Source organism: Sinohyriopsis cumingii, chromosome 2 (assembly GCF_028554795.1).
Source record: "Sinohyriopsis cumingii isolate HCF-2022 chromosome 2, ASM2855479v2, whole genome shotgun sequence".
Lineage (NCBI taxonomy): Eukaryota > Metazoa > Mollusca > Bivalvia > Unionida > Unionidae > Sinohyriopsis > Sinohyriopsis cumingii.
This window is the reverse complement of record NC_142962.1, coordinates 86,797,335-86,824,164: the sequence shown is the minus strand read 5'-3', so window position 1 is coordinate 86,824,164 and position 26,830 is coordinate 86,797,335.

The following is a 26,830-nucleotide window of genomic DNA, read 5'->3' as shown; positions in this document are numbered from 1 at the left end:
CTTTTTGCCTTCTAATTCCTTCTTTTCCTCCACCAGCTTCTTATTTTCTGTACTACACTTTTTGTCTTCTACTTCTCATTCTTTTCCTCCTCCTTTTTCTCCTTTCCTCCTCCTCATTTTTCTTCCTCTTCTCATTCTCCTCTTCCTTTTCTATATTTTCATTCCAAGCTCTCATTTGGATGTTATCTTCTTCATCTTCTTTCTCCTCCTTTACCTCCTTTATCATTTCATTCAACATGCCTTCGCCTTTCTTTAAATGGTTGATCTCCATAGCCAATCTGTGTGGGCTAAATGACCTAAACTGCATTGCCACCAGCATCTCCTTAACCATACATAGAGTATCTACTACCTCCTGCTACTTTGTCATTTTCTGCAAATGTGTGTTTGTCCACATGACTGATTATTCAAAGCTGAATGGCGTCAATGTCAGTCAGTCATTTGAATTAAGGTCGTTTGCGCCCATATGGGCATGCACGACTAGATAGTGCCCTGTTTGGGGCTGATTGATTTGTTCGAAGGGGAAGGAATGGTGCCACTTCCCCCAACGCATTAGTGCACTTAATAAGTGCTATTTAATTAGTCTGATTTCGAGACATTGATTTCTCACGAGACTCTTGTTAAGTGGGAATGGTCCACACGCACTCATGTATATAGTACATGTCTGGCAGTGGCAAAGGTATGTCGGACCGAGTGGAAGGGATGTGCCTTACATCCGCGATCGTTCTTTTGCTCATCAGTTTCAGAATAGTAAATGGCGTCGTCTTGCTGTATTTGTAATTTGGAAAATCATTATTTGTGCTGTTTGTAGGATAATATAGAGACGACATGATGAATCTCCTAGTCTATTTTAGAGAATTTATTTAGTCTGTTGATATTTGGGGTTCATACTCTAATCATTAATTTTTTCCGCCTTGTGCGGGCGGGGGGCATGATGACCATGGTTTAGCCACTTTATAGTTCTAAATTTTAGAGACTTATTTCCTAATTATGTAAATTTGGTGCCACATTGTGTAGCTGGTCCTGATGGCTTTGGGTTTTTAGCCACCTTATATATATATATTTATTAGGTTCTTACTTTAAGTTTTAACAAGTTTATTAATCAAATCGTTGCTGCATTGTGCAGGGGGTCCTGATGGCTGGGGTTTAAGCCACCTTATAATGTCTAGGTTTGTTGGTCAGGTTTAATTCGTATATGCTAAATAATTCATCATGCCTTAAGTTGCAGGTGAGAGCAGATATATGGTGTTAGTATAAGTATTGATAGCTAATTGGTTACCAATCACCTATTGCATTGCTTAGCGGGTCATACATCCGGACAACCCAGGGTGCTGCAGTGGGTGATAGGTACAGATGCAGCATCAGCCCGCGCTTGGCGTTACACCCCCTTACTTGGGCTGTAAACCGTATGCTACCCCCGCACCTAATTCCCCATCCAGTCACACCAAGAGGGGCGTCTGGTGATGAAGTGACCATATGCTGTATAAATGGGGATTGGGAGATGACCTACTTTTCTATCTGTCGCTATACTGCATTGCCTATATAACCACCTGGGTGCCGTAGTGGGTGATGGGTGCAGGTGCAGCATCAGCCCGCGTTTCGCGGTACACACCCCTACTTGAGCGGTAAACCGTATACTACCTCCGCACCCACTTCCCCACCTGTTTCAGTGATTGAAACTAACAGTTGAGTGTTTGGGTTGAATGAGAGGTTATTATGTCGGTGTATATGGTATAAATAGTTTATGAAACGCCAAACCGGTCTGAATATAATGGGCCGAGTTATGTCTGCCAGTTTTATCAATCTCCATGAGGAAGACTAATATGGCCTCATTTGTTTGATCTGGGTTATGCTTATTTTGATACAGTAGTTCGGGGTAAGTACATGATGCGCCAATTTTCTTTAGCGTGGTTGTTAATTTTTTCCTTTGTTCTCCATATCTCGGGCATATGTTGAATACATGTCGGAGGTCTTCATCATCAACGCAGTTGGGGCATTTCGCTCCATTTCCTCGATTAGCCAGGATATATTTAAGTAGGGTTTTCCTGTTTTTATTCGGTTCATGATCCGTTCATGGTGTTTGTTGTAAGTTGATGATGCTTTGATCTTGCGACTCACTGTTTTTACATCGAGTACAGCGTGCGTCATTTTGGGCATGTATCCAATTCGGTATGCCATTTAGAGGTGATTGTTTTGGGTATCAACCTGTATAATTCCGGGACGCTGTAATCGATTAGGGCCAGTTCTGGTTCGTTGAGTTGGTTCTCTGCTGCTAGGTCGGCCCTGTCATTGCCTGGGATGTTAATATGGGACGGGACTCACGTGAATTCTACAGTTTGGTCTTGTTTTTTCTCTTCATATTGTTAAGTAACAAGTTTGTTTCTTTTATGAGGTTTTCACGCCCTTTTGAATTGTCTGTTTCCAAGGTTTTTCGTACACTAAGTGAATCGCATATTATTAATGTTTTCCCGAGTCTGCATCCTATTTCCTTAGTCAATTCCGGGATTGTGAGTGCTATAGCAGTTCTGTCTGGGTTGTTTGATTTTGATATATTTGTGTATATTTTGACGAATTCCTTATAAGAATTGTCTTATATAGTCAGGATCTTTGATCTTATTTCTAATGGTTGTTCTTCTTTGAATCCGAAAGTTATTGCTAATGTGTTGATGTTAGGTTTTTTGCTTGTCCATGGTGTAGTGTCAGGATATGGTGTCGGTTCTGCATGAAGAGAGTCGAGTTGTAGTTCTTTACATAATGAGTGAATCGTTTTCCCTGATGGTGGGAGGGGGACGAATCTCTGGCTAAATGGGATGTTGCATTAGTTAATAATGTCCCTTGTGGGATGGCTGGGGTTGTGTATGGAGATTCTGGCTGCATATCTAAGTGTTAATTGTTCTCCTCATAAGGTTAATGATGTTTCGCCTGTAAGGATCTGTAGTTCTTCTCTGGGGGGTATTTTTGAATGTGCCTGTACATATACGCATAACTTTGGCTTGGATTATGTCAAGGCGTTTGAGGAGTAATGGTTTGGCAGAGGCGTAGATCTGGCATCCATACTCCAGCTTGGATCTAATTAAGACCCTGCAGAGTGTTACTAATGTGTCTTGGTCTGTAAAACTTTGATGTTTTTTTCGGAAGATTAAGGTCTCCATCACATTTGCGTACTAATTCAGTGATGCGTTGTTTCCATGAGAGGTGCTGTTCGTGTTTGTGTTTGCGTGTGTGTGTGTGTGTGTCATTTGGATTATTAACATAGCTTTAACAATTGTTCAGTCATATCGCTACGATGTCTGCAGTGTGACAGTTTATAGTGATGTCTAGCACTGGGGCATCATGCCGCAGACATGAAGCATGATGTCCCACCCAATCACATTATTCTGACACCAGGCGGACCAGTCTTAACACTAACCTCTTAATGCTGAGCTCTAAGCGAGGCAGCTGTTAGTACCATTTTTGTAAGTCTTTGATATGACTCGGCCGGGGATCTAACCCACGAGTTTCCGCCTTGAATGTATATGGTTGGGGGTTCTATAGTGTACTCTTTATGGGAGATAATAGTATTCCAGTTGTTTTTCCTCTTGATAGTTTAAACCTCCATTTGTCGGCCCATTTGCAAATTTTAATTATATTGGCTTGCAGTTCAGTATTTAACTGTTGGCTGCGTGGGTTGCCCGCTTTCCATATGCCACTGTTGTCAGCAAATTGCGATAAATCGATTTTACTGAGGTCTGCAGAGCGTTCTAGGTCGTTTATCATGATATTAAATAGGGTCGGGCTTAGAACGCTTCCTTGGGGGTTGCCATTCTCCAGCACATATTCTTCTTAAAACCTATTCTAATTCTGATATGTCTGTCTTTTAAGAAGATTTTGATCCATTTATGCATGTGGCTGTTGATTCCATAGCGGTTCAATTTGACCATGAGACCATCAGTCCAAACTAGATCAAGGGCTTTCTCAAGGTCTAGAAAGATAGCTATGAGATGTTGATCACATTTTCGTTTAGCATTGAAAACTAGTTTAATGCGAGACTTAAGCCTTATTAGTTGGACCAGGGTGAATCTTTTATTGCGGAAGCCACTTTGGTTTTATGGGAGGAGATTGTTGCTTTCAAGGTAATGTTTAAGTCTGTTGTTTATCATTGTCTTCATCACCATGCATTCAGTATCGGTGAGGGAGATTGGTCTGTAAGAGGATATTTATGTGGGGTCTTTACCAGCTTTTGGGATCCGGATAACTATAGCCTGTTTCCATTTTTAGGCATTTGTCCTGTCTGCCATGATTGATTAATCATATCTAATATGATTTCTTCGATATTGGATGGAATGTTCTTATATATTTCATATCCTAGATTGTCTTCTCCTAGAGAGGTGGATTTCTTGTTTCTGATGGCTGATCTCCATTCGTCTAAGGTGAAAAGGTCGTTTAGAGGAGAATTCCTGGAGTCTAGGTCAGTAAAGAGGTAGGGATGTTTACTCATTGTAGTCAATTGATTGTCCTGTATGACGAAATTTATTGAGGGCTTTCTTTTTCTCTTTGATTATATTTTTGCAGTCGTGATTCTACCATGGGATGGGTTGTTTTGTATTTGGAGTGATCTCAGTTCCAGTAGTGGGGATACTTTGAGTGGGTTCTGCATTTATCGTTTCAAGGATTTTTTGGTTGTATCTGTCGATGTCGTCTTGCCGTATAGTTATACCGGTAAGTAAGGAATTGAATGTATGCCAGTTGGCTTTGTCGAGTCTCAATTTTGGATATTTTTGAGAAGGTGGCAACTGTCAATTCTTCTTTCTCCTTCTTGATTTCCTCTCTGAAGACCTGTTCTATCATGTCTTCAGCCACTTTCAGCATCCTGATATTCTCTATCTCGTCAGGCTTGGGTATCAGGCTTTGCCTGACACGATGCATATGCACGTAGGCTTTGTTTAGTTTAGCTAAATTAGAAGGCATCTTTATAGATTGACGAGTCAACAATGGATGGTCAGACTGCAGACCGCTTTGCTTCATATGGTTCAAGAGCGGACGGGATAGAAAACATTTGTTGGGTCGGAATACAATAGAGTTTATCTTAGGGTGAGGGAGAGAGAGAGAAGTCAAAGAGAACGTATAGTCACAAAAGTTTTTGAAATCAAACGACAGACACATTTTTTCAAATCACAACATTTTTTATTCAAACAACTAACAACCAACAGATAACAATAAAACAAACAAACTATTTTGACAACGTTGTGAAATGAAGTTAGATTTCCACTGATGGAAGTCATTGGGCCATTGATGTACACTGCGTTTCCTAGCTAAAAATATATATAATGGTCACAAAACCATCTATCTAATTTGTCATCGTTTCTAGAAGAGTTACAATCAAAATAATTCACTAAATGTTCTAAAGAATATCCAAGACTGCGTTGATGAAGAAAATACACACAATATTGTCCACACACAATGGAATCTGTGCATTGTAATTTCACATTATTGAATCGTGTCGTCTGGGCATTTCTTCTCATAAAGTTGATGACGCCGTCTTCCAAAGGTGGCAATCCATACGAAACAAAATACTCCACACAACCCTCTTTAGGGAAGTACACGGCTACCAAGTAGGTTTTTGAGAGATGACTGTCGTCCATGTTGATGACATAAGCTGCAGGTCGTGGTTTGCGAATGTAAGAACGTAAGAATGCGTCCTGGCCTAGGTGCCTCTCTTGCGCGCAAAAGCTGTTTTCTGGGGTCTTTTTCTTGGGACTTCTCTTTTTCTGAGGCTGTGACCTGGTGTTGACACCGTTGCTCTTATTTCGTCTTCTGTGTACGTGGAGGAGTGGGGTTTTTCTTGGGGAGGACTTTGGGGACATTGGGATCCCTTTTTAAGAGGGATCAGATGATGACACCTACTGCAGAATCGCTACCTCCAGGTTTTAAAATGATTTTCTTTTTGGCTTGAGTGTCGATGCGAGGATCGGTCAGTTGCGTCAAGGCCACTTTGTTTCTCTCAAAAAAGCGTTTGGTTTGATGTGGAATGTGAATGACGCCTTTCAATAATTGATGTGCTGTCACCGTAAATCATCGTAAGTCTTCTTTGAGACTGGCTTCTAAGACACGAACACGTATTTGTGGATTTTTTCGCGACTAATGCCGTGCAAGGCACGAATCAGTTTGACGGGAAGATGAGACTGAAGGGATGTCATTTTGACGCTGTATGAAACAGACTCAAAGTGTCCTAGGTTTATATAGATTTGTTGTTGTTATTGTTGTTGTTGTTGTTGTTGTTGTTAAGTATACGATATGGACGTGCACGCGACAGGCCCTCCGTCTTCGCACCAGTGGTGAAACAGATGGATACAAAATAGCAAATAATTGGGGTGGATGGGTGAGTTTTAAATCGACGAGTAGACAGGCTTGTGGGGTTTGAGTATCATCGTCATACGCATGGGTCAGCCAAGGTGTTCTTAACTGTTTGGCTAAAACTTGCACTTGCGATTTATCTCTAGGGCTTTTTACAAGACCACGTAATGAGCATTGTGACTGATGGTGCGATGGGTTTTACTTTGTTGAAGAAATTTTGAGTGATGTAAATGACTCTGACATTAAACCATTGTACTTTATGCGTAAAGCACGGTTTAATTTCTTCTTTGTCTTCTCCTAACATGTCGTAGAAGATGACCAGATGGGTTTGATTGGAGTTACACACGATCCCGTTGTCTTCGCCAGGAATGCCTTCCACAAACACTCTTTTTAACACCACACGATCCATTGAGGTGGACGAACGATCAAATGATATTTATGTTCGATCAAAGGTTTAACCGCTGGGTCCGGCAATTAACCTATTAAAGGGATAGCGAAGATACAAGGTCTCCCAACTGGCACTTACCTAAGTTTTCGTCGATAACTACGAAAGTCGAGGATGAGGCAACAGAGACAGTAGAGGTAGCCATAGTATTGAGAATGTCATTTTTGACACGATGATAGACAAGACAGAAGTTTTTATACTTATTTCAGGACACGTTTATTGCAAGTTAAAATAGAACAACACGAAAGACAAAAGTATTTAAAAGCCAAATGGTTAAGTACATCATTAAAATACACATCAAAACGATCAAAGTGGAATATAAACAAGTCTATGTACAACATTTATTTTGACGAAGGTGTAGTGTCCTAGGGACAGTGTGTAATGTTCTTTGAGTCTCTACATTGGGTACAGTCACACAGGTGTCCTCCCGGAATGGCCTTTCGGGAATGTCCATGACAGTCCTCTCCTGAACGGAGTGGTTTGCCTCGGTGACGGCTTCTTCTTCTGACACTGTTGATCCTAGCTTCAAAACGAAAACTTTTCCAGTCACGTGCATATGTCCAGTGAAGGTGTAAGTCACACGCTACACACACATCGTCGTACACATCTTCAGTACATAAAGGTTGAAGACTCTTTTTTTCCCGTAGTGGTCGAAACATATCCAGATGAAAACGCAAGACTTTTAACAGAATGAGTCTCTCATGGACATTTACAGGTACCACTTTCATGGGTTTTTTTTGTGGTACCTCACTGTACAAATCGTATAGATCCCACAAGGAATCGGCTGGTAAACAAAATCTCAGAAAGCAAGTCACTATGACACACACTACAAGACGACCCAACTTCATGGGACACAGTGCTCGTAATAAGTGTTGGTAATCCTCCTCAGTTTGAATACTGTCATTAATTTCCTTTCACGGCATACGCTGTATTAAGAGTGATAAGGGTCGTGGCATGATTGTCCATTTTTATACCCTCTTTTGTGTAAGTTATAAGTTTACGTTTTGATCAGCATCGGTATTATTTTAGTATCGTACCAAAATTGTTTAATCACTAACTCACACACTACACGTCGTACAGAAGTTTCCTCTTGAACCAAGATTTGTTGGTGTAAAAGATTTTGGTAATCCTCTAACTCGTCCGTTGGAATTCGGTGTATTATGATCACTTTGTCAGTAGAATGAGTGGCATCCAAAACTTTATGAATCTAACCCGATTCATCAATGTCTGACCAATGGAACGCTTTCAAATGAATCAGTCCTCTTATACCATTCAGGTACCAGTGATTCCAACATCGGTGACGTAACGGTTGTTCTGTGCGTTGGACTTGTATTTTGACCAACTCTCGGTAAATGCGTTCTCTCAGTTCCAGAGGTAAATTCTGAACGTCCTCTCCTAAACTAGACATTCACAGCAATGTCCTTCTTTAGTCTGGGGTAATAAGTGTACTTTTTGCAGTTCTGATCGTACTCCAGTAGCGAATCGATATTTTTTAGTCACTAGTTCACACACTACACATCCCACAAAATTTTCGTCTACAGAAAATATTTGATAGCGTAAACTATTTTGGTAATCCTTTAACTCTTCCTCTGGAATTAGGTGTAGTATGGTCAACATGGTAAGTATTAGGATGAACATCCACCAAAGTCTTCTTGTCCTCGTCCAGTTCAACAATGTCTGACCATTGGAACGCTTTCATATGAATCAGTCCTCTTATGCCATTCAGGTACCATTGGTGACGTAACGGATGCAATTGTACTTTGCGTTGGACTTATATTTTGACCAACTCTCGGTAAATGCGTTCTCTCAACTCCACAGGCAAACCACAAATGTTCTCATGTAAAGTATCCATCAAGAGATTACTGAGGTAGTCCTACTAAAGGTAGGTAATGACAATCCGGAGACCGTCGAGCAAGTTGCAGGTAAGCCGAATCTTTTTGCTCCCACTAGTGAAGTGATACAGCGCAAATGAAACTCTTGACTTTATCCCCTTTGCCCAAGTAGATAAATCTGGTTATGGGTAATTCTTCGAGGGTAGGTCCTCCCAGATAGTTAGGCCATTTTCCTCGGAAAGTTTGGAATCGACTTTCAACGTCGTAGTATTCAGGCAAATGCACAAGGAACGAATATGCGTCTTTCACAAGCTCATTTAAATGAGGGTACGGTGAAATCCACAGGAGTTTACTTAGGGTTGGATGACATACGCAGGGTGGTAGCAGCATGGTTTCACGTGGAGATTGACATCCACCATGAAAACCAGTAAAGAGTCCACGATAACGAATGGTATCCCTTTCGCATCCGTCAGGTTTGACACGCACATCATCATTTTCCATGGTAGGTATGGTAGTAGTAGTCATAGCAAAGTTCCCATTATGTGGTACTGAATCATTGAGGTCACAGCGTACGGCATCCCTGCAATCGCAAGGCACATCATCGCACTCGAGTTTTCTCTCGCTTGATACTTGCTGTTTAAAAGGATTCATCTTTCTCGCTTGTCATTGGTAGTCGCAATGAACTATCGGTCTTGGACGTTGTCCCTTTTACACTAGTAGTAATGAAGTCTCGATATCGTACATCGTTCCTTTTTTATGCCTAGTTTTGGAAGTCTTCCTGTTTTCTTCCTGGACAACGGTACTACCTTCTCTAACTGTAACGTAGTGTGATGGGTGGAAAGGCATAGAAAGGTAAGGAGAGTGCGGAACCCATTGAGTATGTTCCAGAATAGCTGAATCTTTATAGATACATCGATCCATTCGCAACTTCAGACCTCAACTGAAAGAGTGTACTTCCTATCCCAATCCAGTCTCAGGTCCCAAGTAGACAATCTTGTTTTAGCTATAGCAATCACAGTAGGTAATCCTTCTATATCCGTAGGCCATTTGATAAACGTATCCAATCGCCTGGCACAATCACAATAGTCAGGTAAGAAAACAGGAAAATGGTATGGTTTGAAGTGGATCTCTCACTCGATGTTTGCTGTGTCAAAGTCATCCTTCATGTTGGTGCTTACCTTGAGGAACCATTTTGTATACCAACATGTCCGCACGACAAAGTGAAGTGTTTGGGAAGCCCCAATCGCTTGTGGTACACAATTTGATACACACTTCTTCTAAAGGTCGACAGACGATTTGATGTGTGGCTAAACGTAAAATCTTGTGAGGTTGGTAGGTGGTCCCTTTAAAATCTTGATCTTCTCCACATTGCAAGGCTTTCTTCAATACCCCAAAGTTCACCACTTGACTGGTGCGCGATAATTGAGAGTCAGTCTTTTTAATTTACACTCCATCTACACTTCTCCTTGAGGGTTCCGGCATTCGAAGCCGTAATTTTTGGAACCGCAACTAACAAATCTTAGAATCTTGTCGTCTGGTGCTCGTCCGTCTAGGCTCCTAAACGGTCTGCCTCGATGACAGTGTGACGTTGACCCAGATGCAACTGTCCGTGTCAAAATACAGCACACAATCTCCTAACATTTATAAAACTTCGTTCAGTATTAAAAGGGAGCACGGGTTGTCAGGTAGGGCGCAATTGTGACATTTCCAAATTCGTCAGGTTCTTCAAAGTCCAATTCTTCTTCGTAATTTACTAGAATCAGGTCCTCACATAGGCCGTCCACGTGTTTCGTGTATTTAATTTTGTCTTGAATCATCTGAAAGTAACGAAAAAGATCGGACAAATACTCCGTCTTTGGTAAACACGGTCGTTGTGCCATTTTGCCGCACAAGCAATTTAACATCACTTTTGAAAAGGATCGCCTTCCTTCGTTTTTCTCCACGTGGTCTAAAGGCATGCCTTTCTACTCCAAGTAGTTTGGACTTCAGGAGTGGTGGCCGCTGGCTTTGTGTTTCAGTTTCAAAAAGGCATCCACGTAGTCTGCGAAAATGCCTTTCTGAGTCTCGTCACCCTTGTGGCATTGTTTTGTCTTAGAAAATTTCGTACACTTCTAACAATTGGTATCCCATGTCCAGAGCCTTAAACAATTCCACGCTGACCCATGTTCCCGTCAAGACGCGTTCTTCATGGGTGTGCCGACAAGGTCGGTCTTGGTTACACATTTCGGCACAAGTACTGCACAAGGTAAACATCCGTTTTCCTTGGCAATGGTGAAGTAAAACGGGATGGTACAAGTCCGTGGGAGACAGGACTATGCACTTGATCAATCCTTGGTGTTGTTGAATATTGTCCAGATCGATGTGTTTTTTTTCAGCAAATGCGGATGCCCTGCGGGAAAGTGACAATATTTGCACACGGAAGGATAGAACGAACACACGTCCAAGTATCTGATTTCTTCTCCTTTCTCCTCGTCGGCTTGGTACAGCAAACAGGATGCATTGGTCCGTCATCAGCACAAACTACCCCGTGGGTTCAGTGGGTCCGCCAACTTTCAGTTTTCAAACGGTGATCGTACTCGCTTTCCCACAATTCAACCACTTATTAGCCTTGCTGTTCTAACGTCATCCATTGCTGACAGGTGGCCTGGTACAAGTCTTCCAAGGTACGTTGCAAAAACCGATTTCTAGTGCCACGTTGAGGGTAACAGATGGGACATCCGTTAAATAAGTATCCGTTAAAGGATCCATCCCTCCGTGCTCCATGAATAATATCGAAATTTTCCACAGAAACACGGTAAAATGTCCACGTTGAAACGACAATACATTAACATTTCTTCCCGAAAGTCGAAGGGATCCGAGACATTAGTGTAATAGCAAGCGTAGAACGTTTCTTGTTGTTCGGTGCTCATGTTGTCGGGATCGTAGTAGTGAGCCTCAGTCAAATAGGGTAGAACGGCGTGTTGATTGGCTTCAGTAGTTAAAAAATGCGGCAAATAGCCTTTGACGATTTCTGTCATTCCAAATGTTTTAGGCATTCGGCACAAAGGCATGGCCAAGTAACTCTTCGAATTTTTTAACTGCACTTGTCCCACTTACATGGAAATGATTTTGACTCCGTTCGAAGTCACTTTAGGACTCTTCGGTTCTTTGTTCCATATAATATCTGAGAAGAAATTGTCCATCATATCCCGAGAAACTGTGAGCAATCACTGTGGCATGGCGATGACAAGCTCCGTAACGTTCAATGTCCTTTTGACTCCATGTCTAGTTGATATGGTTTAACATCCACTGGGTGAAATTGGTCAGCGTGATTAGTCCCCGAAAGATTTTTTCTTATCCTCCATGGATCTTGCTACAGTGAGGGCAATGGCTAAAGATAGATTCTAGGATGCACTTCTCGCATGCTCGGTGAGCCACGCAGAAATTAGGAAGGAAAATTCCAGCCTCTTGCATATTTTCGAAATCGAAAAAGATGAAATTGACTTTCTTGTGGTCATCTTCGTTCTCCTCCTGTTCGGAATGATATTTTTGAATGTAGCATTCGTGTTTCAAGTCCATGATTTGGTAACAAATATGATATGATTTCTTTCCTGAGCATACGTGCGCCTAGGCATTATTGGTACGTATGCCTTGTTCACAAGTAGGGCACAATCTCAGCAGTTGACAAGCATTTTTCTATTGTAAACCTTGGATCTTCAGATGTTGATGGTAACAGGTAGGGCTTGGAAAAGTGCGCTGGCTAGAAGAGCAATGCACTCGTTCTTTTTCTTCGTCAATACAGGGTTTAGAGGCCAATCATCCCTCACATTTTGATCCACAATACTTGTGTTGCCCTCGATTGTTATAGCCATAGTAACATTTCTCACAGTAATAACCGTATCCCAGGAATCCGGTGATACTGGTAATGGCATCGAAATGTTCATCGTGATGATAGACGTGAATGTAGTTTCCGTCTTTTAAACTTTTGCCTTGAAACAACAGAGACCCGCGCTCTTCATGAGGGTGTACTTTCAAGGTGTAGCGTGGAGCTAAGACGTCTTGCAATTTTTGCATTTCAGGAATGCCACAGGATATGTCTTTGGATAGCCCAGCTTGCTGAAACAGAAGCTCTGCGTTTCGTTGTTTGGCTGGGTCCGATATTTGAATAGTTTGCCGAGCTCTTTTCCATTCTGCCATGTCGTTCTTATCGGCATACGTTCATCCCACCACGATAGCACGAGCTAAATACATCTGGTCTAGAGGATTGTTAATTTGGACGAGGCTACACTTGATGCTAAGAAGGTCGTCCACCAAGAACACCAATTTGTGCCCTGTCCCTTGGGGAAGAGAAACGTGGGTCATGAATAGTGTCGCTATTCTTTCGGTGATGTCAACTTTGTCGTTGGATTTTTGCACGCGTTGAATCTTATCGATGACTTTGGAAGGTGTCATTTCTGCCGGGCTGCTAAACTCGATCCAAACGGGAACTTCAAACTGTCTTGATGAATAGAAAGTCTCAAGCGATCGTCTTCTTTGGCTTCACATTGCCGCTTTAATGTGGTTAACAAAGAATCCACACATCGGTGATGAACTATTCTGCATTCTACAAACGTACGTCAGACTTGAAATCTTTAAACTTCACCGTGTACGTGTGGGCTGTGCTTATAATTTTTTTAGAGGAGTGTTTTTCCGTTTCTCGAATGTGGTAGTACTTATCAGAGTTTAATGGTGGTAGACTTTGGTTGGGTGTAGACTCTCTGGGTCTGGATTCTGGTTCACTTATGTCATCTTCAAAATCGCTGGCATGAATCTGAGTCAAGACAAGCTACTGTGCGAGGCAATAAATCACGTTTCTGCCTTTTAATTTCTTCTCTGTTCTCCACGAAATAATGCGATCGTTTCATCTTGACTGCAAAATGTCAAGTAACTATATTTTAAACGCCATGGTCTTCTATATATTCCGGTCAAACTATTGTATATGAAAAGAGCCATTGTCTTCACTCCCAGTATTCATTTCACTCTCAAACCTACCAGAATGATGGAAGAGCCAACACAGATCGAACTTGTGTCATACGAATGTTTTCTTCAGACAAGCCGACGGGCTACTCCCCTCCTTTCGAGATAAAAGTTACTTGTTATATCTGTCAGAAGAAAGAGCAATGGACTACAGAATGGCCAGACAGTCAAAAAAGCAAGACAGGTGCCAGAAGAGACAAAAGTCAAGATAACTGTTATCATTGTCAAGAGAAAGGACATTGGTCTTCAGATTGCCCTACAAAACAACAGGAGCAAGAGGAAGAGAGGGTTTCCTAACAGGAAGAGGAAGAGGTACCCTCTCAGAAGGAAGAACCCAGACACGTCCAGAAAGAGAAAAAAGAGAAAATAAAGAAGACGAGGACAAAGTGAGGAAGAAGAGAAAAAACACGTGAAAGTGAAGAAATTAAATAAAAAACAGAGACTGAACAAAGACACAGAAGCCCATGAACTTTTAAAAGTGTTGAGTTGTGGATTGGATTGTAAAATTTGTACCAGAATAGACCAGACAGAAAACGTAAGTGTCTGTTAGTTTTGATTTTTTAGAAAAAGGACCTACATACACGCAATACACACGTTCATCATGGGGCAAAGAAAGGGATTTTGAGTTTTAATTGATTTTGGCAAATCGAATACATTCTCTTTTCGAGAGAAGTGGGTGGCCCTGAAAATAACCTTTAGGTGTTGCATTTTTGTATATAAAAAAACTCAGGAACGGGAAGCAATCAGCTTTAGCTGCCTTAAGCATTCGCCACGGCCAAGGCCTACTTCTGGACTGGCTCCTGTCGATGATTTGGTAGAAATCACCAGGGCTGATATCTCAGGTGTAGTAACAGGCTTGGATTGTTTGGCTCGGGAAGGTCTTTCTCTCTTTGGTCGTATTAAAGAGATCCTCGACGTGTGGTAAAGAAGGTAAAGTTGTTGATACCGGAACAAATTCTTGCGAAAAAGAGAGAAAATCCATTAAATCCCAATTAAAATCGGTCTATTCTGGAAGTATGACTGTGTTGACTTTGGTAGGAGCTAATTTACCATTGTTTCTCGTCTCTACGGTCCACCCCAATTTATCGTCTTCTTAGTTTTCGTCATATTTGAAAACTCTATCGCATTGATTCACTGCGCACAGACGCTACCACAGCTATGTAGAGAATGTGACGTGACAGTGAGCTCTCTTCGGATCGGAAGACAGACTCCACACTGTGGATGAATTTTATAACGCGTATTGGGATTGGTGAAAAAAACTCAGTCCGTTTCGATTCGCTCTTCCACTATAAATTGCAGCGGTTCACTACATTCATTTCACCTGTTCTCGTCACAAGATGTGGACTAACGTTGAATCATCTACTCTCGTATCATTGATGATGTTCCGTACGGACTTACCCATGTATGTCAGATCATGAAGGACAATCATCCGGATCACCGATACCAGCGCTTGGAAAAGAAGGATCTATGTGGAGAGACAGTGCTATCTGAAGAGAGTCCTCATCTACGGTCCAGAAGTCAGAAAAAGTATGAGGAAAAGAAGACGACATATGAGATGCCCTCTATGTTAACGGAATGGTGTTAACAAAGAAACCAACGGTCCTTTACAGTGCCATTCCACTGTCTCGATTTTATATTTTACGTTTGCCTTCAGACACATTTATTCTTTTGTATAAATAATTTTTAGTCGATTTTATATTTTAGGTGTGATATATTGATGTTCATCAATATATGTATGTGTTATGTATGTCTTTACCTACAGTAGCGCGTATTCAGGTCCGACCCTTGCCACACTGTTGCCAGTTTCCAGTACAGCGTCATCACCTTTCCTGTTCCATTCATATTGTCGGTATACAGTCAAAACCTGTTGTCCATATAGTGTCCCAGGGGGTTGTCTGAAAAAAGTCTTGTCCGTATGGGGGGGGGGGTCTGTAATGTATTTTCCCATTGTCCGTATAGTATCCCCCTACACTATTAAGATTGGCCGAATCTAAACTGTTATGACCCGGTTACTGAACTTTTTTGAAAGGATAATTAAGAAAAGCAAAGAAACCATTCATATTATCTTGATATATTAAGCTGCAAAACTGTTTACTTGTGATGCAGTTTCACAGGGGGTGAAAAGTACTGAATTTTTTAAAATAAAATGAGTTGTTGTGTAATTGGTAATTTATGCTTTATGTCTGTGCAAAAGAGTTTTGAAGTAATGAGCAATTCAATTAATATAATTTTGGGTTTTCTGACGGGAAAACTTGAAATAAAGAATGAAAATCAATACTAACAAATATATGAATTTTGTTTTACGTTGTTGGGCACTTATAACCTTTAACACACGAATACAAAAAAAAGTAGTCTAATTATATTCGGGTGTCGCAATGACCATCCCTTAAAAGGTTATTGGAATATAATGACAGTAATGAGATGGTATATTGTGTCATTTCAACAGGCTGTCTAAACATACACGCAAAGAAAAGAAAACAGTACATAACAGGAAATATCAACTGATTCATATCAACTTTTATCGAAGTTAAATGGATGTTCTTGCTAAATTCTGTTCATTGGTCTATAACAGTTACAATTTGAAATGAGAAAACGGGAAAGGTTGGTGAGCAGTGAATTGGTGGTTTTCTATAATAGGATTGCATTCATACGACTCATCTTCAATATATTTGGAAGGAATCCAAAAGACTACCACCCGAAATTCCTGAACTTGACTTGATCACATGCGAGACTACTCCTTTGGTTATGAGTGACAATAGTGATGATTTTTTTTAGATAGTTGTTGATTGTCTATTTCTTCTTGTGTCAAATTTGCGAAGATTACAAGAGCCTCAGATTCCTTGACGCCATGGGATGCGTTGCTTTTTTAAGCAATGGAATGCATTGTTTTTTTAAGCAATGGAATGCATGTTTTTTTTAGCCATGGAATGCATTGTTTTTTAAGGTAGTTCGATCTACCTGGTAATTATATTTTTGTAAACCTCAGGTCAGTTTTATATTCAGTGCGAGAAAGAAAAACATAAAAAAGTAATGATATTTCACTTCGGATTACTTTTTAAAAAAGATGGGAACTTAAGTGATACAATAAAAAAACATTTTGAGACAGTATGGATTCATTACAATATCTCCTTCTGTGCAAAGTTTGAATATCCATTAAAATTTGTGTGAAAAATTGAGAGTGATAAATCAACAATAATCGTTTACAATATTGAAGACGATGCTATATCCATCATTATTATAGGCTAATTCTTTCCTCCGTTAACTTTACATTGCCGAATCGTGCAGTATTACCCGATACTGAACACGCATGCAAATACGCATATTTCATTCACGTGCATAAAGGAACTACTTCCTATTCTAAACAAACAATGGACGCAGACGCCAGCACTTCTGATTTGTAGACAAATCATGTACACTCGCGTAGTAGGCGATTTACGCCGTGGTTGTTTAAATTTGTTTTTGAATGAAGTAAAGCAGATGTTTCGTGGACTGCCACATACCAGCTGCTTTGGCACATTATGCGTTAACTTTTTTGATACACGGTTTCGGATTTAGGCTAGCTATACAACAGATGCAAGAAAGGGTCCTTACAAATAACATACAAGTGACAAGGCATATATTGTCTTCTTTAGTTGGCGATAAGAATGGCAAAAAAATATCCTAACAGTTTTACATCCTGAATTTCCTCAAAATGTACTTTCTTAGTTCTGCAAATCCGAATTACATGAGCCATATCATATGTTCTCAATCTTGATTACACATTTCGAAAGTGTACTGTAATTACGAATATAAGTGCAATTACATCCTCCTTACTGCACTCAAAATGAAAAAAGCATTAAATTCCATAACGTCTTTTTGATAATTGCAATTGAAAGACTTCATATTTTTCCTTCATTATGATTTTAAACATTCAATGACAGAAACAGAAACACATCTGCAGATGTCAACATGCTTCTCCCTCGCTTCTTCAATCCGATGTTTTTCATGTGGAATTGTCAAATATAAATCCAGTCCATAATCACGATATTTCGTAGAATCCAAAACAAATACCAATATCTATTCATTCCAGATCAAAGGAAAAGTTGTTGCAATGCGCATTCATTCACAATAAGAATACAAATTTCAATTTTAACTAGACACGCCATTTTCTATCGAAAGTCATGTCGAGCGAGCGACTAAGTTCAAATTTATCTGAGCGGAGTTATGTGCGCAGTATTAATATTGTTGTTGCGTAATGAGGTAGGATTAAAAAATAAGCATATACTAAAAAGGTTACTGCATTTGTATGGGAAAATATGAACTCGTTTTGTCAGATGAATATACTTGACTCCCAAGGTCGTGCAGCATTTCTATTCCAAAAATTCGTTCATATTTTTCCATACAAATGCAGTAACCTATAAACATAGTATTTAAGTAACCTATGTCAATAATTTGTTATTGCTCAAATTACATTTAATATTACACAACAATGATATCTAAAAACTTTGCAATTGATGTAGATTCATTTACTATTACACATCAACGCCATCTAATTGATTCGTAAATTAAGCATTTACATTTAGCATTACGCAATTATGCTATCTGAATAATTCGTAATTGATGCATTTACATTTAGCATTACACAAGTATGCTATCTGAATTATTCGTAATTGATGCATTTACATTTAGCATTACACAAGTATGCTATCTGAATTATTCGTAACTGATGCATTTACATTTAGAATTACACAAGTATACTATCTGAATTATTCGTAATTGATGCATTTACATTTAGCATTACACAAGTTTGCTGTCTGAATGATTCGTAATTAATGCATTAACATTTAGCATTGCACACGTATGCTATCTGAATTATTCGTAATTGATGCATTTACGTTTAGCATTACACAAGTTTGCTATCTGAATGATTCGTAATTGATGCATTAACATTTAGCATTACACTTGTATGCTATCTGAATTATTCGTAAATGATGCATTTACATTTAGCATTACACAAGTATGCTATCTGAATTATTCGTAATTGATGCAATTGCTTTCACTATTACACAAATAACCTGTGAATATAATACAACTCTACAGAATGTGTAATTCGTGTAATTTCACTTAATATTACACAACTAAAGTATCTAAATAATTTTGTAATTGATGTACTTACATTTAAGTGTACTGTTGGCACTCTTGCTTAAAGTGATTTCTTTTTTCCTCAGGAAAAATATTGAAACTTATAGAGTAATTCCATTTTCCCTGGGCTTAACATTAAACAAAGAGTAATATGATTTACGGAAAACGGGAAGAAATCTTCAACATAAAATGTATTGACCTTGTCATCCTGAAGGTTATACAAATATTAGGCCTACCTTCCCTTAGACTGGGTTCTTCGCACTGTTTGATTCAGTTTGTCTTGGTCCTGTCTGTCATAATTAAACAATGTGCATACACTTGTTTGCATCAATATTTTTGGATACAACATTTTATATACACTTTATTGTATCAGTATTATTTGGATGAAAGTTATGACCAAAAGTTTATATTTATCTAGACAATCAATATATCTTCCATCAGAACATTATTATAGATAATTCAAAATGAAAACTTTTTCAAAGTCCTCGAACATCGAACAGGCATCAATTTCAAAATGAGAGGAATGGCCCATTCATGTCATTCATAGGTAAACGCTGTATGGTACGAATTATCTAGATCAAATTAAACTTATTGATATCTGATGTGAACTATTGATTTTCATGTCTTTGTGAAGTCATTTCCCATACGAACCCAGAAAATTAACGTTTGGATGTTCTATGATATGGTCTAAGTCATATACGTACAGATATATCAGTGATATGGTCTAAGACACATACGTACAGATATAACAGTGATATGGTCTAAGACACATACGTACAGATATATCAGTGATAAGGTCTAAGACACATACATACAGATAGATCAATGACATGGACTAAGTCACATAAGTACAGATATATCAATTACATGGTCTAAGTCACATACGTAGAGATATATCAATGACATGGACTAAGTCACATACGTACAGATATATCAATTACATGGTCTAAGTCACATACGTACAGATATATCAATTACATGGTCTAAGTCACATACGTACAGATATATCAATGACATGGACTAGGTCACATACGTACAGATATATCAATGACATGGACTAAGTCACATACGTACAGATATATCAGTTACATGGTCTAAGTCACATACGTATAGATATATATCAATGACATGGACTAGGTCACATACGTACAGATATATCAGTGATATGGTCTAAGTCACATACGTACAGATATATCAGTAATATGGTCTAAGACACATACGTACAGATATATCAATGACATAGTCTAAGTCACATGCGTACATATATATCAGTGACATGGTATAAGACACGGACGTACAGATATATCAATAACATGGTCTAAGTGACATACGTACATATATATCAGTGACATGGTCTAAGACACGTACGTACATATATATATCACACATACGTATAGATATATCAATGACATGGCCTAAGACACATACGTACACATATATCAATAACATGGTCTAAGTCACATACGTACAGTTATATCAGTGATATGGTCAAAGACACATACGTACAGATATATCAGTGATATGTTCTAAAACACATACACACAGTTAGATCAGTTATATAGTCTAAGTCACATACGTACAGATATATCAGCGATAAGGGCTAAGTCACATAGGTACATATAGATCAATGGTATTGTCTAAGTTACGCACATACAGATAAACCTGAAGACACACTCTTTCCTATAGAGACATATTGAATTTGACTAAACCTGTAGCCCACTCCTTCCTATGTAGACATATTGGACTTGAATAAACCTTTAGTCCCACTCTTCCCACAAATACATATTGGACTTTCTTGCAGTCAAAATCGTATCCTATATATCTATCTAGGGAACGTGGGACGACATGTTTTATTGGAGATAAAATGTTTAATTTGATATGGCATCTAGATGTGCTGACGCCATGACGGGTCTATTACAAAATGTATTGTATCCTGAAGTATGGAATAAATAAATAAATAAATAAATAAATAAATAAATAAATAAATAAATAAATAAATTGGATATCATATAATTTTATTGATGCGTGCATACTTTTAAAAAAAAGTGTTAAGACCAGTGTGCACACAAATCTGCTTGATAACTGTATTAGAAATTCAATATACATCAGAAATAATTACAGAGAGAAAATAGATTTATCAAGAAAGAGAAGCGGAAATAGTAAGCACTTTAAAATCTAGAAATCAATGTTCTCTGGAAAATGAAGACAAAGTACACTGATTAGGTCTGCCCAGCCTAGCTTATTCTGGCTTTTGAGAATTATGTTAATGTTTATGTGTACAAATTGTCAATCTCCTGACTTTCACTGCCAGGCTTGACTTCACTACTAGGCTTGACTTTCACCGCTAGGCTAAACCGTCACTGCTAGGCTTGACCTTCACTACTAGGCTTGACCTTCACCGCTAGGCTAAACCGTCACTGCTAGACTTGACCTTCACTACTAGGCTTGACCTTCACCGCTAGGCTAAACCGTCACTGCTAAGCTTGACCTTCTCTGCTAGGAAACAGCATTCTTCAGACTGTTGTTCTGTATCTTACCCCCAGTTTCCCAAACTTTACAACTGCCATGTGGATTTCATACATTTTAATTGAAACATAGTCAACGTTTGTTTTGTTTGTTTGTTTGTTATTTTCATTATGCGAATAACGACTATTCAGATTTTTTTTATATAAAAAAAGATTTTAACTTCGCTTCACATTAAATGTGATTTAGTATCCAGTCTTATCAGTACGTTGATTTAAAAACAAAAGAACCGAAAAAAATTACATAAAACATTCTCCGTCTTTACAATGTTGATGGTTGTTTAACATGTGTACAGACGGAAATTATGAATGAAGTCTGGAAAGGACTAGTAAGTTTATATCCTTTTTACGATAAGTTTATCTTGTGTACACACAAATATTGATTCTGTCAACCAGTAAAGCGGATACACCTTGATTAATTAAGAAAAGAAAAATTGGTAGTTTTTATCATTACCTTTGATTCTCGTTCTCAACGCCATGATTTTGTCAGAGTGTGATTCGGTTTATTCCTATCTCATTCGAATTAAGGTGGAAATCTTTATGTTCCTTATCATTATGAGTATTTGCACTTGAAAAGAGCAGAAGCTTTCCAACTATTTATATGTTGAACATTGGCATAATGGTTTATTATTAGACGAACAATGTGACCTGTGACTATCGCACTCTTCGTGAGACTTGATGCTGACAATGACGAATACTGAGTTACATGTGACTACCGCACTCATCGTTAGACGTTATGCAGACATGTGACTACCGCACTCTTTCGTGAGACGTGATGTTGACATGGACGAATGACCAGTTACCTGTGACTACTACACAATTCGTGAGACTTGATACTGACGAGGACGAAAGATGAGATTCTGTATGACTACTGCACAATTCGTGAGACATGATTCTGACCAGGATGAATGATGAGTTACCAGTGACTACCGCACACTTCGTGAGACGTGATTCTGACAAGGCCGAATGAAGAGTTACCTGTGAGTACCGCACTCCTCGTGAGACTTGATACTTCAAAGGACGAAAGATGAATTTACCTGTGACTACTGCACACTATGTGAGACTTAATGCTGACGAGGCTTTCAGTATTGAGTGGCTGAATGCTTATTTCGGTCTTACGACCTATCCAACCGAACCCTTTATTAATGATAAAAGTGGGACAGCGTGTACTTGTTCAACTATAGATATGTTTCAGTCTCCTTATCGTGAAAACAATTTAAGTCAGATATCATCATTAGTATTATTCATAAAATGTATGTGATACAGCTTGGTGATCAAACAAACCTACGCCTCGATTATGTGACCATTTTGTATGAAACTGCCTGATACACTGTAAACGATTGTAAACGGTTGTCTTAGATGACAGTACCGTAATTGCCCTAGGTGATAGCACTGTAAATGTCCTAGATGACAGTTCCGTAAATGTTGTCATTGATGACAGTACCGTAAATTTCTTTCATGACAGTACCGTAAATGTTGTCCTGGACGACGCTAACGTAAATGGTGTCTTTGATGACAGTACCGTAAATGCCCTAGAATACAGTACCATAAGTTTTCTAGATGACAGTACCGTTTATGTCCTAGATGCTAGTACCGTAGATGTCCTAGATAACAGTTATCGTAATTGTCCTAGATGACAGTACCGTAAATGTCTTAGATGACAGTACCGTGAATGTTGTCCTAGACCTAAGTAGCTTAAATGTTGTCCTAGATGACAGTACCGTAAATGTTGTCCTAGTTGACAGTACCGTAAATATCCTAGATGACAGTACTGTAAATACTGTCCTAGGTGACAGACCTTAAATGTTGTCCTAGATGACTATCCCGTAAATGTCCTAGATGACAGTACCGCAAATATTATCCGAGGTGGCAGACCTTAAATGTTGTCCTAGATGACAGTACCGTAAATTTCCTAGATGGCTTTATTGTAAATGTTGTCCAAGATGACATCACTGTAAATTTCATAGTTGACAGCACCGTGAATGTTGTCCTATATGACAGTAGCGTAAATGTTGTCATTGATGACAGTACCGTAAATGTTGTCCTAGATTACAGTATCATAAATGTCCTAGACGACAGTACCGTAAATATTGTCCGAGATGACAGTACTGTAAATATTCTTGATGACAGTACTATAAATGGTCTCCTGGAAGACAGTACCGTAAATTTCCTTGTTCCTTGATGACAACACTGTAAATGTTGTCCTAGATGACAGTACAGTAAATGTTGTCATTGATGACAGTACCGTAAATGTTGTCCTAGATTACAGTATCGTAAATGTCCTAGATGTCAGTACCGTATATTTCCGAGATGACAGTATAGTAAATTTTCTAGTTGACAGTACCGTAAATGCCTTAGAGGACAATACCATAAATGCCCTAGATGACATTACCGTAATTGTCCTAGATGACAGTATTTACATTTTCTAGATGATTAAGCCGTAAATGTCCTAGATGACAGTACCGTAAAGTTCCTGGATGATAGTACCGTAAATCTTGTCCTAAACGACAGTACCATAAATATTCTAGACGACAGTACTGTAAATGTTGTCCTAGATGACAGTACCGTAAGTTTCCTGGATAACAACACGGTAAATGTTGGCCTAGATGACAGTACCGTAAATGTTGTCCTAGATTACAGTATCGTAAATGTCCTAGAGGACAGTACCGTAAATGTCCTAGATGTCAGTTCCGTAAATTTCCGAGATGAAAGCAAAGCACATTTTCTAGATGACAGTACCGTAAATGTCTTAGAGGACAATACCGTAAATGCTCTTGATGACAGTACTGTAATTGTCCTAGATGATACTATTGTAAATTTCCTAAATGACTGTACCATAAATGTCCTAGATGACAGTACCGTGATGGTGTCCTTGATGACAGTACCGTAAATTTCCTAGATGACCGTACCGTAAAATTCCTAGATGACATTTTCGTAAATGTTTTCCTAGATGACAATAACGTAAATGTCCTAGATGACATTACCTAAATGTCATAGATGACAACACCGTAAATGTTGTCCCAGATGACAGAACCGTAAATGTTGTTCTAGATGACAGTACCGTAAATGTTGTCCTAGATGACAGTACTGTAAATGTTGTCCTAGCTGACGGTACCGTTTAGGCCCTAGATGATAGTACCGTAAATCTTGTCCTAGATGACTGTACCGTAAATGCCATTGATGGCAGTACCGTAAATGCCCTAGATGACAATAATGTCAGTACCCTTAATTTCCTTGCTGACAATACCGTAGATGTCCTAGACGACAGTACCGTAAATGTCATAGATGACAGAACTGTAACTGTCCTAGATGACAGTACCTTAAATGTCCTAGATGACATTACCGTATATGCCTTAAATGATAGTACCGTAAATGCCCTATATGACAATACCGTAACTCTTATAGATGATAGAACCTTAATTTCCCAGAGGCTTAAGCATATTTCAGGTTACAAAAACATCAACTTCAGGTTATCAAGGCTTCAATGCAAGACGCACAATTTATTTTACAATCTACTTAAATACAGTAAGTATAGAGAATCTGTCTTTACGGAAAAGAGACAAATTGTGAACAGATAAAATCACGGGAAAATAATAAATAATATTTTTTTTACCGAGTAAATAAATTTTACGAATTGTCTGATTTATGTTCTTGTTCACCAGTATCTCCACATTCGTATTCCAAAGACGCAAAGGTTTTTAAAGTTGACAATATACAAATTACATTAACGGTACACGGTAAAACAGAAGAAGAAGCACAAGAAGAGAAATTTAAAAAGACAGAAAACATGTCGGTTGGTTGGTTGATTGTTTGATTAGTTGATATTCAACACATTATTGGTTATATTATGCGCAGGAAATAGGACTTGAGTGCTTTTCGCAAGGACGCTAAGTCGTCAGGATTGGTCTGAAAGGGGATCGAACTTGTGAACCTACAGTTAATGAGTCTGAAGCTCTACTCACTGATCTATAATTGTGGTTAAAATATGTGAAAGTTGATGATCATAAATGTTACTGATATGATGAGAAATAACAAATACTTATTAAAAGAAAAGATTAAACATGAGAATAGTGTAAATGTGAACTATAAGTTCTCTCCGATCGAGAAAACATTTAGATCTCTGATAAAATACACACTGAAGAATGTATGATACAGTATACACTGAAGAACGTATACTCTGATACAATACACACTGAAGAATGAATACTCTGATACAATACACACTGAAGAATGTATACTCTGATACAATACACACTGAAGAATGTAGGATACAATACACACTGAGGAATGTATACTCTGATACAATAGACATGGATAGTCTATTTGTTCTTATACATGTCCACCTGACTTTAATTAAGAAAAATTTTAGATACAAACGGCGTTTAAGTACATAATACATCACTAGGTATTACCATATATTAAAATAATCGGAGGCTCCAATATAAACTGGAGCAGAATATCGCTTTCCTTCCGTCAGAATTTGACTGTCTTCGGGAAAACTTCCTTATCGTTATCTGATTGGCTGTGGGATATTGCAAACATCTGACACGGTGACAGACAGATGAAGCTACATACGTAATTTACCACTTGCTAATGTTAATTAACTTTACAGAAGCCAGATTATTTTATTGATACGTTTTTTTCTTATTATACCTTCTTTGATTCTGGCAGAAACATAAGTGCTACCTACTCGACCATCATAATACGTATATAGTAAATAATACATACCTCTTACTAGCGACTGATCGGTTTCAGGCTAAGACCTATAATCAGCCCAGTAGATAGCTGTGACTCCCATTCTAAATAGATAGTTGTGACTCGCATTCTAAGCCAATAATAATAATAATAATAACAATAATAATAATAATAATAATAATAATTATTATTATTATTATTATTATTATTATTATTATTATTATTATTATTATTATTATTATTATCTCGTGGTCAGCGTGACACGTATTCATTAAGTTTGACGTATGGGCCACACTCACAATAAATTTATCACTGTAAGGGATGTGATCTGCTATGTTTGGGGCATGAATTGCATTTTAATTAGAGTGTGTTCGATAATGGTCATATAAATGGAAGAGGTCAATTGCAGAAAATGACAGATTTGAGACAAACCAGAGTAAAAATGTTGGGAAATCTTGGGCCATTTGAACAGGTGTCATAAAATGATATTTTCCAGAATAGTAATCAATAAAGGCAGACTAGAGGGGATTATACTAACTTCGAAGGGAGGGTTACAATTTGTTGGCGGTTGGTTAGAGAAGTTGGCAAACCTAAACGAAGGGGATTGGTTTCCAGACGGAAATCGTCGTTTCAAGAAATTCCCCTTGCGACATTATTCAAAGTTTCCGAGGCAAGCCAGAATTTAGCTCCGGGAAAAAATAAGCATTTTTTGTTAGATTGCAAAACACGGACAGAGAGATATTCAGTTGCATAGTAAGGGCGAGTCTCAATAAAGCACACGTTTAGTCTTAATCACATACAATATGCATTGATGTAAGTTCGTATTTATTTGTTGAATTTATTGAATTTTAATTCATTCTTCAACTTTTCTTGAATTCAAACAATAATGG